The following is a 15,330-nucleotide window of genomic DNA, read 5'->3' on the forward strand; positions in this document are numbered from 1 at the left end:
ACCTGCTTTCAAACACCATCAACATAAAGCAAACGTTTGTAGAAACAGTGAAATCATCCATATTAATGAGGGATATGCAGTTTAATATTCATGTGTTTCTATCATCATCATCATCATCATCATCATCATCATCAGCGTGAAGAGCAGCAGCAATTCAAACTCCTATCAACAAAAACACAAATCCGGAGTAACTTTATGATGCGAAATATACTCACAAACAGCAACAGCGGGATTCCTCAAAAGTTTATCTTTTTCCTAAAAGTTTCCTCTCCGGATCTTCTCTCTCGTGTTGTTTCCTGTCACGCGCGCACATCAGCTGGAGCCAGATGTTTATCAGGTTCTCCACGTGAAGGCAGCTCTGCAACAAGGAGAGGCCGCCGTCACTCTTTAACCACTCTCCTGTTCACGCCTGCGAGTTTGTGGTGTCAGTTTACAAAGTGGGTGACTGCCTGGACATCATGACAGCGGGCTGTTCCTCACAAGGTTTTTTTTTTTTTTTTTTTGAGGTGAAAACTTTGTCTGTAATTAGAACCAATAAAAACAGTGAGCACAAGTTAACTTAACGTGTTTCTTTTTGCAGTAACATGCTGATGCTGACAGCTAATAAAAACACGTACTTTATTCAGTATTATTTTTTTTTTTTTTAAATACTACCGTATTACTACCGTAATACCGTGATCTGTCTCGCACCACTGTGGTTATGTTTGCTGTCGTTTTTGTTCAATTACGTTTCAAAAAAATTTTTTTTTTATATAACATCTTAATCTGCCAATAATCTGACATCTAATAACTTTGAAAAGGTGCACCACTAAATTCTGGCTTGGAATGTAAAGATTGGGCTAAAAATTAAAATAAATTATATTACATGTTTTTTTTCTAAGTTGCTTTAATGACGTGCATGTATTTTTTGTACATTTATTTGAATATTGTCACAGAATTTACCGGATTGAGGGAATGAAAAGAGAGCACATCAAGCACATACAATGCAGTAATTTAAACTGGTCTGAAGTTTTTTAGGACGTCTTAAGTTTTTCTCTCAGATCTGAGTCAGACAGTTTCACAAAATTAAGAAAGACTTATTTTAGCTTCTGAAGTGTGCCGCTCTATGGCTAACTCAGCACAAAGAGATGCTTTTCAATACGGCTGTCACTTTTTGTTAGAAATCTGAATATTTGTTCAAATGCAGGGGGAAAAAAGTTGATTTTGGAGCTGTGTTAGCCTGTTCAGGTCTACAAGTGCAGGAGACCATTTGAAGTTGTTTGCCTTGTGCTCCAGCAGAGGACGGTCTAAAAATTCACTACTTTCCTATCAAAGATGGCTGTGAGACGACTGCAACAGGTAAATGCAGATACCTCTCTGAAGTCTGACTATTAGATCTAAGTAACAGTCAAAATCTGTTTTTGTGAAACTGGCCCTTGGAAAAAAAGAGACAAAAAACACACCTGTCACATGTTTCGACTCTTATGCCCCCTAGAGGACTGAGCTAACCAACACATGGCGAGTGGTGGTATATGTGCTGCATAGACTTAAGATGTGCAAAAAGCACATGACTGTAGGATCTCTAAGGCTATTGCTAGGGGAGAAGGAGGTATAGCGACATGCACGTTATCTGTTGCGGTCTCACGGTCAACACGACCACCGGATGGCACCAAAGTGGGACATTCTCAAATCCTGCACATAGTGGCTTTAAATTGAGGCTGTACAGACTGTGGTCAGACAATGAAATTTATAGTTACAATGCTAACTATATCTTCTCTGCTTACCAACAATCGCCTGAATTAGTTCACGGCAGCATTTATTTAAAAAAAAAAAATTGATTGTTCAATGGTATGCTTTCACAGGCAGTATTCCTTTCAAATCACAGAAATAAAAGGCAAAACACTTTCAGATCCATCTTGTTCAGACTGCGATAAAATGGCTCATTGTCAGCACTGACAACTAATATCTCCTCTGTGATTTCTTCTCATTAATATTACTTCTGCTAGGATGATGTGGGTGTTAATTACACTTCCTCAAAGGGATAAAGCTTTATCCCACTAGTGCTTTTCAACCCCCCCTTTTTTTAAGTAGTAGGAATGGTATAATAGTAGCTTCAGGGCCTCAATCAATCAGGTTTGGTGGTGGAGGCAGCCACAAGCCAACCCCAATTTTCTTACCTCCTCTGTGTGTGTGTGTGTGTGTGTGTGTGTAGTCCCAGGTGTGGCTGCTGGTTCATTTGCAGCCCTCTCCCAGGGGACGAGTCCCTCATGTCTCTACGTCTATCAGACACTCCCCTCTCCCTCCATCAGTACACTTCTCTGCTACCCTCCTGCTCATTTGCACTGGTTGACATTCATCGGACCAATGCCGTTGTGAATGTCAATGCGTGTGTCGGTGCATTCGTCTCACTTCATGCAACATGCATATAAGATTAGATATCATCAAAACATTTTCTAATTTTTGACCCCCACCTCCGTCCTAATACAAACCACAATCAGCCACTGGAGTGGACTGTTGTTGTAGAGAAGCTTCTCAGGCTTTGAGTGCTAAGCTGAGTCACATCCTGTCCCTGCTAAAGAGGCAGGGTGTCTTTGAGCAGGTACAGTATTGTACAGCGGACATACTGATGATGTTTTAAAGACTTGTTAAACCAATTTAATAATGACCCACGGAGTTAATAGATAGTCCCTCGGCGTCTGGAACGCAGCCTGGATCATAAAAGGAAGCCAGACAACATAGTCAGGTGCACAGGTTTATTTTTTTATTTGTTTATTTATTTTCACAAGGCACAACTTGAAGCAGAGGTGGGGAACATCCGGGATCCGAGTCGTATACGGCCCGCGAGACCGTTTTATCTGCCCCGCGAGTCAATTAATACATCCCAAAACGAAATTACTTATGATAACGACAATAACATTAAATTGTCGATTGACCGTTTTTCCGAGCGGTCCATGAACTCCACACACGCGTCGCAGTTACATTACGTAATTGCATCATGGCGGCTAGCAGGAAAACTTGGGTAGATGTTGAGTGTCATGTCAAAAGACATGGACAAACCACTATTTTTTTGTTGAAGTAAAAGGCAAACCAGTGTGCGGGATGAAAAATATTAACGTGGAGCGTCAGTACAGCTACTAACATGCTAACTGGACAAGCTACAGGGACATATGCGCCTGGATAAAGTTCACACTCTTCGGCGGAGTTTGGAGGCCCAACAGGCAGGTTTCACCGACATTCAGACAGAGACAGTGTTATACAGGCAAGATTTATGGTGAGCGAGCTAATTGCTAAGAAGCAGAAACCTTATACAGAAGGAGAATTTGTGACGGAGACCCTCGTTGCTGCTGTGGAGCTGCTAGCATCACACAAGGTAAAACTGTTTCAAAGTCAGTTTGTTTGGAATAATTCGTGGAGGCGCTGATGTGGAAACCCATTGAGCTGCAAAGCAAAGACCGACTACTGTGAGCAGCTCTTTGCAAAGCTGCCTCTTGCTAAGACTCAGTTCTGCTCAAGACTGACGGACCCAAACCAGGAAAACCAAATATGAGTATCGTCATCCTCACTACCATATGACAGCTGACGGTTCGCCGAAGGGAAGCAGTTCCAGCCATCACAGAGGTTAGTGTCATATATGTGTTTAATGATCTAGTATGCCGGCTGCACGATGGTGCAGCAGGTAGTACGCGTGCCTCACAGCAAGAAGGTTGCCGGTTCGATTCCCGGATCGGGCCTTTCTGTATGAATGTTCTATATCCCGTGCATGCGTGGGTTTTCTCCGGGCACTCCGGCTTCCGGCTTCCTCCCACAGAGGAAGGTTTAGGTTAATTGGTGGCTGTAAAATTGCCCATATGTGTGAATGGTTGTTTGTTTGTGCCCTGCGATCGACTGGCGACCGGTCCAGGGTGTATCCCGCCTCTCGCCCGTTGACGGCTCCAGCACCCCCCGCAACCCCGAAAGGGATACGCGGTATAGAAATTGGATGGATGGAATTTAGTATGCCACCAAGGGGTCGGGGTGGGGAACACAATCTGTTCAGAGCCTTCTATGACTCCACCCTTCTCGTTAAATACGAGCTGACATGAGCTCTTGTGTTTTCACAGGAGGTGTGTCTGGTAGTGAGAAAATGATTGAATTAAAACAGTGTCTCAGCTACACGATGTGGATCAGCACACACATGACAGATGGCATCTCAGGTTGCCAAGACAACTGAACCCTAATCCGCCTGCCTCTTATCCCCGCTGCAGTAGTGGTGGTGGTGGTGGGGAGGGGGGGGGGGTCGATAATTCAGCACAGGGCACCATGTGCTGTGTACCACTCAAATTGGTCCCCTGGGTCAGGAGGACCTGAGGCCCATCAGATGGGGACACACTTATTAGAGACTCACAAGTGTTTTATCATTCTGTCAGATTACAGCCAATCTCATTTTGAGGAGGAACAAGCTTCATTCAAGTGAGGGAACATTGTGTGTGTGTGTGTGTGTGTGTGTGTGTGTGTGTGTGTGTGTGTGTGTGTGTGTGTGTGTGTGTGTGTGTGTGTGTGTGTGCTGCTGTTACGTGCAAGTGTCCATTTTCTGAGCTGACTTGTCTTTTATAAAGTTAAACCACACATTAACATTCCTTCATAATGACTTTACATTCAGCTCAAATGTAAGGGTTTCAATGCTTTTTCTTCACCCTTGCGAATGTCAGACACGCTCACCTCACAATACTTGTGATCCACCAAGATCACACATAAAGATCAGGTTGCTCGTAAAACAGATTTATTAAAGAATGTCTGTTGGGCCTGAAGACAGGTAGAGTGGACGAAGACAATTGTACTGGTTCCCTTATGAGAGATGTCAGATCGAGTATATTTGGTGCTTGGTCCACAGTATCTTGGCCTTTGTTGCATCAAGTCTCTTTTGGGTCCAACTTCACAGATGTGCAGTACTGAACACTTTTTCATTAACTTGGACTGGACTGTGATTGCATTGCACTTTGTTCATTCTGTTTATTTGAACGTCACTTCTGTTTGAATCCCTGAATACGTCCACGACGTGGGTGGTGTTTCATAAATGTGGAAGAAGGCTAGTTTTTACATGATACTTAAAAAATCCCCAAAATTTCCTGAACTCACAGTTTTCAAACATCCAAATTGCTGTTATTCCTTTGCAAATATCACCAACAATAGTCACTCAAGGTCCTTTGTATTACATGAAATGCTTTTGGACCTGACAGAAATTCAATAAAATGTGATTTTAAAGCATTCAAACTGGCAGCAGACATTTCTGTGTGCTTTGTAGCTCATAATATGTGCGAGCATCATCACGTTGTGTGAGGAAAGCCTCCACTCTCCCTGTTTCATCTCAGAGGAATTTATTGTGACTTAAATCATGTCATTGCATCATCTTAATTACCACTGATTATTCCTGCAAAGCATTAAGCCTGTCTCACTGTCGCTGCCCGCTGGTGGCTGTGACCCATTCATATAAATGACTGATAAATAATATGTCAGCCTCTCCTGCACATGACAAATGAATACTAGCTACCTCGGCTCAGGCTGGCAGGCCAGGGGGTCAGTAGCTGCAGGGCAGACCTTTGCTTTAATTAAACTACCTGTCACACTGAGCGTCATTAAATGTGCAGCCAGTCTGGAGTCAGACTTGACTTTACCTTCAAGTCTATAGCAAGAATGTGGACATAAACACCTAAAGACAGAATTACTTACACTAATTTTCTGCATATTGTTCCAGCTCTTTAAACCGCATAAAGCCCAACCAACATGTAATGGCAAGAGCAAAATGGCTTCAATGTAGTGTCAACAAACGGCCACCAGAGGGCAGCATAGTAACTTACTCATCAGCCCTTGATGCCAGACTAAAAGGGGAAACGAGGAGCCATCTTTAATTTTAATGGAGTGGGGCGCAGCTATTGTGTAGTGACTTCATGCACCTGCTTTTAAATAAAAAGAGCAAAGAGAGAAAAATCATTCCCGCTCCGTGCAGCTCCTTCTCTCCATCCTAAAACCGCAAACAGGAAACAGATAGCCCTCCAATGGCAACCAAACCCGGCTTTCTAAGAGTGCATTTCAGTACCTGTGTGCCTATGCAGCTCCATGGTTACCTGACAAAAGCTTAATGCACTTCAAAACATTAAGTCAGACGAGGTGAGGGCTTGACTCCACAGGCGGCCCGCCTTGCTGTCATTTGTCTCTCTGTCACTGTGATTCCAATCACTGTGATTTTAACAAGATTACCGGGAGCGAGTGGAAGCAATGGACTGCCAGTGTAACATGATTATCAAGTGATGGAGTGCCTGAAACAGCTGTATTATCACTGGCCAGTCGCTTAACCCCTGTCAACACGTGAAGGATCGCGCCCCCGCTCCCTGCGAGGCGATCAACAACGGTTTATCAGCACATATGAACATTTTTGTGGGTTCATGTTTTTGTAAACTCAAACAGCAGAAGGGTGGATGGGTGAATGGCTGTCTCTGTGTCTGTATGTCTGTGGGTTTGTGTGAAGTGATGAGTTGAAATAGGAAAAAGAAGAAGAAATATGAATGTGCTTCATTGTTGAGAAAACCTGAACCACACAGTCCACACACACACACACACACACACACACACACACACACACACACACACACACACACACACACACACACACACACACACACACACACACACTGCAGGCTCACTCTTTTAGCTTCAACCTCGTGGTCCTAGAGTGTCTCCTGACAACCACATTTCTCTCTGTTGCCACTTCCTTTTTATACAAGTATCCCAGTCTCCATAGCAACTCCTCTCAGTTTTAGAAACATGGACAAAAGACGCAGAGAAAAAAGAAAAATAGGCAAGGACATGCACAAGTAATACATGTAGACACACATGAATCAATAGAACATGCACACAACTGCACACTGCGTCTGCTGGCAGAAACGTGCATGAGCAGACATGCAGACACACAAACATCGCTCCCATGCCTCCAGCTTTCAGCAGTGAGAAAGCATTAAAAACCCAGAGGGCACAGGTTTGGATCTGGATAAGCTGATTTAAAACATTGCGTTTTCTTGACGTCATTTCCCGAGTCACTGATCTAATATCAACATCGCTGAGACGTTTTTTTGTCAGAGTGACATCACTGCAGCCCGAAAGCGGCTTGATAAGGTGACTTTGCTTCTATCTGCCTCTCTAATGAAGGTGCTGTGTCATTTAAATAGTTCGGTCTCCCTCTGTTAATTTCTGCACACTCATCCAAGTTGAGTCCCTGACGAATGATGAGATGATTCATGTTTTACTGAGTCATTTCTCCCATCACCGTTCAACTTTTCGGGCGGTCTGCGATGGCGTGTGGAGCTGCATGTTTAATCAGACCTCATGGATGTGAACGAACTGAACTTCTAGGATCAGCGTCACCTTCAACCCGTGCCCTCATTTATTTATTTTACTCTACTGATTTAACATTGGACTACTATGAGACACTAGAAAAGTTGCAAAAATTCAAATTCTTGCATAATGTTGCCTTGATAAATGATTTTTAATACTAAAATGTAGTTAAAGGCACTTTTAAGGTGGCATGATGGAACGGTGGCAACACTGTCGCGTCACATCCGGAAGGTCCCGGTTCGATTCCTGCTGTGGGTGCTGGTGGCGTGTCCTCCACTATGCCTTCGGTGCCTGCTGCTCGAGGAAAAAAGGGCCTTTCTGTGTGGAGTTTGCATGTTCTCCCCGTGTTCACCTGGGGTACCCTCCATAAAAATACCCCCACTAAAAACATGCATGAAGATCACCACCTGACCAATGGTGACAAAGAGGAACTGGTCCCCGGGCGCCAGTCGGCTGGCAGCCCACCGCTCCTGGTCTGCCGTGGAGGAAGGACTAACCAAGGATGGGTTAAAAGTGGAGAAGGAATTTCACATGTGCATGGTGTGTGCAGTTTCCCCCCCAACTCTGTATGTTGTGTTCATCGTGACAAATAAAGGATGTTTCTTCTTCTTCTTCTTAAGGACTTTTTAAGTCACGTTACACCTGTGTTTTATTATATTGTCATTAATTATCACCAGTCTCCATTTATGGGCGCCCACAGGAGGAGCTACAGTTATACATACATTAATAAACACATTCTGTATATCTGCTACGTCACTACTAAGTTATAGTGCATTATAAGCTATTTATTAAACATGTGCATGCTGACTGTATTTGTATGGGGCAGTCTGAAGTGTTGAACTGTTGGCCAGTTTGCGTCATATTCTAAACTGACCAAATGATCTGAAAAGCAACTACAGCCGTCAGGTAAATGCACTTAAAAGTACATTATTTCCCTTTGAAATGTCTCAGAGAAGAAGTTTCAAGCAGCATAAAATGGAAATCGTCGAGTTGAGTGAACCCACCGCTGCTTGTAGGGAGTTGTTGAGCTTGACTGACTCGCTGAAGCCCCTGAAACAAAGACTTTGCGTGTGTTTGTGTGTGTGTGTCAGGGCAGACAGTAGGCTGCGCAAATGGTTTAAAACTTAAACACCAAGTCGAGGAACTGAGCAGACGGGAGGTCGACTGACAGATGGACGGAGAACGTGAGGGGATGAAGAAATGCCTTGCTCCTCTGTGGAGCAGTGGATTGACAGATTTGCTATGTGTGCGCGCGCGTGTGCGCATGTGTGTGTTTGTTGTGCAGCAGCGGTCAGGGCGGCGTGACGGGGCACCACTAGAATCGGCTTGTTTGTTTCGACAGGAGCGTAGGTGCAGAGGAGAGAGATAAGCTGTGATTGATGCGTCGATCATGGCAGCTCACTGTCTGCAGAGTCTGAGTGGACATAAGTGTGTGCAGTCTGTCAGAGGCTCTGCCAATGTGTCGAAAAAAAAAAAACTTTTCAGAGACGGCCAGTGTCCGATCGGTGCGTGACTCATCCGATATATCATTCAGATGTAGCATCTCTGCAGTGTCTGAGTCACCATGCAGCAGTGACAGAGTGAGGAGGAGCACCAGGGAGGGAGAGAGGAAGGAAAAGAAGCAGATAACAAAGGAAGCTGATATGATGAAAGAAAGATCATGACATTATCTTATCCTTTTCATGTGACTCTCCTCTGCAACCTTCGCCCGGCTTACTTCAGTCTGTCACAGGCGTTATCTCGTCGTAGCTTTGTCAATCAGGAGCTCACAGGCGGTGCAGCCTTCCTGGATGATGGGAAATTGAGGAGAAATCGACCTCTGATTTAAATCACACTGTAATATTACTACAGCAAGTGTTGTGACAGTAGTGTCTTTCTATGATTGATGAATATTTTAGAAGTTTCTATGACTGACATGAGTTCATTTTCCAGAGATAAATAACAAATGGCATCAAAAATAACACTAGATTTTAAGCAGTTGTGATCTAAAACTAATGGGACTTGTAGCTTTTGCTCCCTGTTTTCATATAAAGCATCAAGCTGCTCATTTTTCCATCATCTTTCCAAAGCAAATGTCATAGGCGGCGTCTCCTGTGTGTTTTATCCTATTTGTCTATTGTCTGTCCCTTCTCTCCCACACACTCGTCCCAAGGTGTCGCCTCTCACGGGCTCGGCTCTTAAAGGCGCCTCGCATCAATATTTTATCAGCGCATTGACACAAAGCAAAAATCCATTAGCTGAATGCAAATATGTGCTGTTAAGGAAGGCTGCAGGAAGTCTGTAACAAAGACCGAAATAGATTCGGCAATTGTTTTCAATTGAGGAGCTGTAGTGTGCGGTTGTGCTCTGGATGGGGAGTAATTGCCTGCAATTGCAAAGCAATTTCTAACCCTAATGTGGAAATTGCAGGGTGTGAAAAGGGGCTTGGTGTTGTGCCATTCTTACCGGCAATTACAACAAATGTTTTAACAGGCGGCGATAAAAGGCCCATTTTTTTTAGATTAAACTTGTGATTAATGTGCTTTTTTTTTTGTCATTTTTTAACACAAGTGAAAGTTGTAAAGAACTGATTCACGATGGTGGTCCCGGCAGCGAGCTGAGCCGTCTCTCTAAACGCAGAACAAAAGGCCAGACGGCGATAATGTCGTCCTTGTTGTGTCCTTCACTATCCGATGTGTCACGAATGAGATTAGACGGACAAGTGCTGGTGACAACATGAAATCAATAAGTTATCAAAGTGTTCGTGAATGTGTGCTGTTTACCTCTATAACGTGAGTCTATGTAGACAGATTTTCCTCATTCAATCATCATTAGCATATTTTATCTATATAATACTGAAATAGTAATTCAATTAATTAATTAATAAATTTATTTATTCATTAACATATAATGATAAAAGGTGAATGTCATCATGATCACTGTTGTAATTTAAATTCTAATTTGACACATTGCTTGAACCAAGTTGTTGTATTATTTGTTTCCTGCAGTCCCATCAGACATGGAGCCCTCCCCCCATCTCTCACTTTTTAATGAGATTTGGAGTGTGTGTGTCTCCCCACTGTGAGGCCATCGGTGACAGGCGAGAGGACAAAAGGAGGCCTGATGCTCGGGTTTTGGGAAATACCCCCCTCCAATCCAGACCCGCGCACACACACACCTACCGCTAGCTCCCATCTGGTGACAGGGCATTAAGAGGCGAGCTTGAATAAAGAAGTAAGGGCACACACACACATGCATGTCCATGCACAGACATACACACCTCAGTCCAGGTGCTGTAGCTGCATTAATTGAGGGAAAAATGCCTCCCTCTTCTTCCTCCCCCATGTTCCTAATGTTCTTCTCTGCAGCAATGACCTGCACTGGATATAGAGGCACAGCTGGTAGATTTTTAGCTGAAGAAGAAAAAATAAAGTCGTTTTTGTTTGTCTGAAAACCAAAATAAAACCAAACGAGAAATTCAGTTTGAAACCCTGAGAGGAACAGGTTATTTTTTCTTTCAGCTTCTATGAAAAACAGTCACCTGAGTGTACTATTAAAGTCAAAAAGGCCTCATTACCAGAGTTCTTCCTGGCATCCCTCCAAGATATCAAATGTGTGTTTTCCTGGAGGAATGTGCGATCAAACCAGCAGCATCCTGAAAATAGTTCAGGTCGACTGTTTGTGACTGTGATTCATCCTCTTGGGGAAAAAAACACATTATTTTTATTTCTTTATTCCTTTTTCTGTCTGTTTTGTCTTGGAATTCCTTCGCTTGGAAACAAGAGCTAAGGAAGATGATTGTGTCTGTGTGCATGTGAACTCTTCACATACATGGCTCCTTAAGTCTCCGTGCATCACACCGTCGTGTTTAAAGCGGCGTTCTCTGCGTGTGTGATCTTGACGGAGGCCTGATGAAGGAGAGTTTCTGCCTTCGTAATATCAGAGTGCCTCGCCCCAGAGGCTCCCCCTTGACAAGCCTATGACGCACTTCCTGTCCAGGTGGTAGGAGGCTGCGTGTAAGGGGAGGAGAAGGAGGAGGTGGCCGGTGTGTGTGTGTGGGGGGGGGGGTGGGGGGTGTTGGGGGGGCAGCTAAATATATACGAGCTGTGGTGATAATGCTGAAGGCTGGCATGTGCAATTAATCATGCTTCCTGACTCGTGCAGGAGGAGGATCCTGCTGCTGTTTTCCGAGCCAATGGCCGCCGAGTCAGAACCTGTTGTGGGGGGGGTTGTTACCCAGCGTTCAGGTAGAAGTGCGACATATAGAAGAGGATCATTTAAAGTCTTGAATACCATGATGCCGTGTGCTGTATTTTATCTGCATTCTGCATATCTACATAGAGCTCAGCGAGCGCGCCCGCGCTCTTGTTACACAGTGATCCTTCATCGAGCACCATGGACAGCTCACGTGTGGATGTATGTGACTGCAGAAAGCAGGAGAGGCTGCAGAAAGTTACAACTACTGTATTTAAACCCAAAACTCAAAGATATTTCTCAATTTGCAGTTATTTTTAATGGAGCAACTCCTAAAAATGCTGCTGAGTGATTCAGGAAATCTTTTATTATCGTCACACCTGACGTGATCTTCATGTGTCCTGCTTGGTCTTAAGTCGATAAATCATCTGAAGACACACACTTTCTCATCATCCTGTGACTCGCTGAGAGGGGCTGGGGGCACATAGTGCAAATCAGGAGCTTATTTATGAGCGACACGGGATCTCAGGGGCCCAAGCACAACATGAGCACAGCCCCCGAGTCATTAAAGAGTGATTTTGGCATCCACTTCCACCCCCCCCCGCCCCCCAAAAAAAGCCCTGCTCCCATGAGGTTGGAGTGGCACCTGCCCCCCACCCGCATTTGAACAGGCATTTAAGATGCTGAACATATGCGCCTGCATCCATGCTGTCAGACACACACGCCCACATGCTATATTTATATGTGTGCTGCAAAAGATTAAAACTGAAGAGAACATTTAAAGAGCTGCTGCATGACGCAGTTCTGCACAAAGACTTCATCAGTACGCACGCACCAAGGCTGATGTTACCTTTTTAACCTTTTCCGTGCTGACAGGCAGCGGCAAGTTTTGTGTTAATAGGCGGACTGATGGTCGTAAAGGGGTTATGGGTCACCTCCCTCACTTGCAGCGGGACAGGGTGACGGTTCTGGCTGGTTGACTGTGAGAAAATACCATTTAGGGGTGGCTGGTGACACGTTTATTGAGCCTGTCAGATTAGCAAAAGCAATGAGCTGAGCAGGGACAAGGGTCGCAATAACACACACACACACACACACGCACGAATGGATAAAGGTAGAGGGGAAGAGAGCATACTTTTAATATCGCCTGATTCAGAAGTTGTGCATCAATCAGACAGTGATGTCTGTGTCACCTTGGGCTTTTCAGAGCTCCTGCGGAGTTGTTTGACGTCAGCGATGCTGGGAACGAGAATGCGGTCTGAATATTAGTTCGCTAATTCTGCTCCATAAAGTGCAGGAATCCATGCAAAATGTGGTTTAAAGACAGACATCTCGGGTAAACTACGTCAGAAAGAACTGAGCAGATAACAGTGCATCGAATTAAAAGTGATGGTTTAGCAGATCCTGTGCCTTTTGCATTGTATTGTATGTGGCTAGCATTAATTATTATCTTGTGCACGTGGTCTGTTGTAGTTTCTATTTATGAATGATATATCTATAGCAGGGCTGCACGGTGGCGCAGCAGGTAGTGCGCGTGCCTCACAGCAAGAAGGTTGCCGGTTCGATCCCCGGGTCAGACGGGGCCTTTCTGTGTGAAGTTTGCATGTTCTTCCCGTGCATGCGTGGGTTCTCTCCGGGTACTCCGGCTTCCTCCCACAGACCAAAAACATGCTCATTAGGTTAATTGGTGACTCTAAATTGTCCGTAGGTGTGAGTGCGAGTGTGAATGTTTGTTTGTCCTTGTATGTGGCCCTGCAATCGGCTGGCGACCGGTTCAGGGTGTACCCCGCCTCTCGCCCATTGTAGCTGGGATAGGCTCCAGTCCCCCGCAACCCCGAAAGGGATAGGCGGTATAGATAATGGATGGATGGATGGATATCTATAGCAGTTTTTCAGTTACTTAAAGATCCTGTTTGCACATGCGCCTCTGCTTTGAACAGCAATGTGTGTCTGCTTTGGTTTTTACTTTTTAAAAAACTCCTAAAATTACATCTACGCTTCGGCCCTCATCACAAAATCCAGAATCTGTGTAGAAGCAAATATTTTACACTCAAACAATGAACTGACGCACGATTTCTCCTACTCCACTAAAAAGTCCTTTCTCTGTATTTGTGCACCGAAGTTTCCAAGTTTCCACATCACACTTGTGTAAGTCGAACACCGTACCGTGATTGGCTGCCAGACTGGTTGTCACAACATCCTGCTTGTACTCGCACGTCATCCTTAGCTCAGATTTAAGGTGAACACAGAAACTTTTCCTCCGCCAGCAGTTTAAGATGGAGGAAAGTGAGCCGTCTAGTGTCAAACTCTGCACAGTGAAGGTCAAACATCCAAGAGGAGCAACAATAAGCAAAACACATTATTGACAGGAAGGGGCCTTTAATATTTCAGAACCAGGCTAACAGTTTATGACTTTCTGTTTTTTTTTTTAGTAGATCTGACAACTTAATCAGGCATTAAAGACCTGACTTAGCCAAGTCTCTCCTTACAAGAAGACTTGCATCTCATTGAGACATCTACCTGAAAGAAACAAATCTCTCTCTGCTCAACCTCAGAGGTAGTTTTCTGTTTTTTGCTGCACAGTATCTCCTCTGATGATCGTCTGCGAGAACTGCGTGGCGAAGCGAGAGCAAGGGGTCGGCTCCTAAATCGAAATAACACCTCCAAATGGCTCAGTAAGTGCTCCTCCTCCCTCTCATCTCCATTAAAAGGTTAGAACAGTCAATAGGTCCAGCCGAGCACTGGGGACTGACCCTATTGATTTCTCCGACGGGGGAAGGAGGGCAGCCATTAACTGTGCACTTCCTGTGGCCTTGGTGGAACAGCTAAAACTCACTCTGCTGAAATCCCGACTGTATCACCCATGTTTTATTCATTTTTTGAAGTAAACTGAATTTAGTTGAATTGATCATTCCTTTAAAATCACTAAACGCAATATTTAGGTTTATATTAATGATATTATTCTTGTGTCTTGAAAGCAGTGGGAAATTTTTTTATTTTTCGGAATATTTCAATTTACCCATCATGCTCTGTCACAATATGTAACAGCGAATCGGCCAGACATAAAGCAGCATAGATCTACATGTGGCATTATATCCTACATATAAGTGCCATTTTAAATGTGACGTTTACCCCAAAACAGTGTGGTTAAATCAAACCTCCTAAAAGTACATTAAACAGGTTTGCACACCTGTGTGTTCCTTTTATTCATTTTTTATTCATTTTTTATTGTCAGGGATCTTCTTCAGTGAGCAATAGTCCTTCAGTTTAACAGCCGAGTCCTTCTAACTTTTCACCAGTAATAAGTGTCAGTCAACCGACAGGAGCACCAAATGACGACAAGCAAACATACATCCACAAAACTATGTCCTTCCACTCGAATTTTAAATGAAGTTCTGTGCGGCTGAACAGTGTTTGGCTGGTGTGACGCCCCTCCCACTGTCTCGGCAGGCCGTTGGCTGACGCGGGAGGGTCATCAGCTGATCTGGTTCACCTGGGCCTTGCAGGCTATAAAAGCTGCCCCATGTGCTCACATTGCCTCTCTGCCTCCCTACTGCTGACACCCACCCTGCATCACCTTCTTTTGCTTTGCACCTTCAGCAACTCCACAGCACACATTCATGCATTTGAAGTAAATTACAATGACTTTGTCTTGACTGACCTGCTGGTGGCTCACTAAAGCTCACCAGGTTGACTTCTGGCTGTAGAGCTTAAGATGTTTTTTTTAGACAGAGTATTGTCAGCATCCATAAATATTGTATGAGCTTCTGTTGAACTATATTATGTTAATAGTTTCCATTTGTTTCAATATTA

Source organism: Chaetodon trifascialis, chromosome 1 (assembly GCF_039877785.1).
Source record: "Chaetodon trifascialis isolate fChaTrf1 chromosome 1, fChaTrf1.hap1, whole genome shotgun sequence".
In the NCBI taxonomy this organism is placed as follows: domain Eukaryota; kingdom Metazoa; phylum Chordata; class Actinopteri; order Chaetodontiformes; family Chaetodontidae; genus Chaetodon; species Chaetodon trifascialis.